We start from the raw sequence: 3,290 nt of genomic DNA on the forward strand, positions 1-3,290 counted from the left end.
TGTTGTCCTTGAGCCTGTGTATCATCGGTACGTACCTGAATAGAGAAGCACACCCCCCCCCCCCCACCCCTGCTCCCACCCCCGCCCCCCCACCCCCCACCCCGCCTCTTTATTGTTGCGCTGCATCCACAAGGAGGATGGAGAGCCGAGAGGTCACGGATGGTGAGAAACGTTATGTGTGTTCCCTTCTCCGCTCTCTTCTGAATGTCTCCAACAAATGGGTGTATACTGGAAAGCAAACCTGAATTTGCGGCGCAGTGAAAGCACTTCAGAGACACAAGGCCATGTGAGGTACATAGCAGACTGTACTTGTACCAATTTATTCAATATGCCGCTAGAAGATGGCAAGAAGATAAACACGCCATTATTGCAAGCTTTCCTTCTATGCATATAAACATACTGTAAATATAGACTATCTTATCTTATCTTATATACACACATACATTCATACGTGTGTGCAGAGGTATGAGGTATGTCCCTTGACTTATTTACTGTACAATAACACATCTTTCTTCAGTATTCTCAGTAAACACTGCACTGTTGCCAGATTTCCCCATGATCTTCTTACAAAAAACTCTCCCTGTCAGCAGTGTTTTCTATCTGCTGACATCTAGGTTCACATACACATCAATAATGAATGTGATTCAGCCAGCACTGTAGAATATTCATTTTTTTATTTAGCAATGCAATGCAGTACTACTTTAGTGCATATGCATTGAAACTGAAGAAGATATCCTCAATTTACCTTTTATGTACTCTCACTTATATAATCAATGAATTGTAATTTTTCTCTGTATATTTCCATATAATGTGTTTGCCTCTATCACACGTGCAGCCTACATAGGTTGGTGTTTGTGAAGGTTGTTCGGGTATATTCATATGTCTTGTTCATATGTTCATATGTTCATATGTTCATATCTATGCTTACAAGGTGACCCAGTACAAGCACAGGATGATTTTCCACCTTGTGAAGGCCAGAGCAAATTCCTTTGTTACTCATTTGTGTGTAGAGATAAGACAATATTGTACTCTGCACACACTAGTAAGTGCTGAAGTCAGTAAATTCTTTCCCGCTTTTAGATACTGATTTTCTACTCTTAGATATTGATTATTTACTTTCATATACTGATTGTTAACTACAAAGATTATGGGAGTGGAAAACAACTGGCAGATGTAGCTGTCTGATATGCTATAATCAATCTTGAACCTGCACGATAAAATTGCGGATTAAGGGGGTGTAGTCACAAGACAACATTCAAGCTCCTTCTGTGTATAAGCATGCCTCCTTTATGCTCAGCATACTGTATATATATATATATATATATATAAAATATCTTATAATTCCACCAACCCTTTGTCCACTTTGTTGCAGTTGGATAAAGTTCCAAGCTGTTATTAAATTTACCTAAAGCTTTAAGAAGTCAAATTATTGAATTATTTCTCTCCGCACTAATCCATCTCAGCTCAGCCCAGAGGAAATCTTCCACACAACACAAAAAGTTTAATAAAATTCTTACATGGAATGAAAACCTGGCCTACTGTGAAGAAAGCGAATGTTTCTCTGAAACTTCTCATGCATTCAAGGTATTATCTTAGTATTTATTGGCAACGCTGTAGTAAAGGCACCAAAAAATTAAAATAAATACATTCATATATTATCTACTAACCAAATCTAGCTAAAGCAATGACGTTTCTACAATTTTCAAGAGATTTAAAAAATGGCCTGGCGCTTCCTATAGGCGACATAGGCAACCGCCTAGGGCACCATCCCGAGGGGGCGCCAAAGGGGGTGCCAAAATTGTGGCAGAAAAAAAAGACTGTGATCAGCGGGTGATCACACTCAGAACATGCTAGATCATGGATGGGTGTATGCGTAGTGGAGACAGAGCGAGCGGGGTGCAATTTGCGCCCCTGTCTACTTTGATCCCTGATCCTTACAGCATTCTGTCGCTGAATATTGAACATGTTATCTTTGTCTTGGCTTCCAGAGAAAGACAACACTTTATGTCCAGGGAGAAGACTGATTTTGGTTTTCCTTTCCGATCTTGTGGCCACACATCTTTAGGTTCACTGCTGCTGAGGGACCAGCTCATTTGGTTATGTTATGGTGATATTTTGGGCTGTTTACAGTCTGGATTCAGAGCAGGCTACTCCATTGAGACAGCCTTCACAAAAATGGTTAATGATCTTTTATTAACAATGAACACCAACACCTCATCAGTCGTACTATTTCGCTACCTCAGCACTGCTTTTGATACAGTTGATCATAATCTACTGCTAGATTGGCGTGATACGAGCATTGGCATTAGAGGTTTGACGCTTTCCTGGTTTAGACCATTTCTTTCAGAGAGGACACACCATGTAATTCATGTCAATGTGACCTCTGAGTATTGTAATGTTACTTGTGGGGTCCCACAGGGATTGGTGCTTGGCCCTCTGTTGTTAATATCTATATGTTACCACTGGGCGATATCGTACGTAAATATGAGATTAGCTTTCACTGTTATGCTGATGATACCCAACTTTACATGCCCTGAGAACTAACTAACCCACGCAATTGTCATACTCCAGAGGCGTGTCTTGTTAAAATTAAACAGTGGCTGTCTTGTAATTTCTTGCTTCTCAACTCATGAGAAAATGGAGATGCTGGTTCTTGGTCCTGCCAGAAACAAGCCCCTGTTTAAATTAAATTAAACAGGTGAGTTTTAGTTGATCCCACTCTCTCTTTTCAACTGCATATTAAGAACATTACCAGAACTGCATTTTCTCATCTTTGCTAAGATACGGCCCATTCTATCCATGAGTGATGTGAAGACCAAAGTCCACGCATTTGTAACAGATTATTTAAATGTGTTGTGCTCTGGCCAGCCAATGTCTAGTAATAAAAGCCTCCAGTTAGTACAAAACACTGTGGCAAGTCCTATTCTTGTGGCAAGAATAGGACTAGAAAGTTTGACCATATTACCCCAATACTGGCCACCTTGCACTGGCTCCCGGTTTACCTCTGATGTGACTTTAAGGTTTAGCTACTTACCCATAAAATACTATAGGGCCTAGCACCTTCCTATCTTACTGACTAAGTATTACCTTTTGTACCATCTCGAGCCTTATGGTCACAACATGCTGGTCTTGGTCTTCACTCCAGGCCCCAGTACTCTGGAACGCCCTACCTGCAGAAATCAGAACTGCTACTTATGTAGGAACATTTCAATCAACACTTCCAGCTAATTTTTGAAGTCTTGCATTTGGTTTTGATTGGGGTTGAGGTCGAGTACCTTCAATCTCTTTTC

This window comes from Zeus faber (genome assembly GCF_960531495.2).
Source record: "Zeus faber genome assembly, chromosome: 5".
In the NCBI taxonomy this organism is placed as follows: domain Eukaryota; kingdom Metazoa; phylum Chordata; class Actinopteri; order Zeiformes; family Zeidae; genus Zeus; species Zeus faber.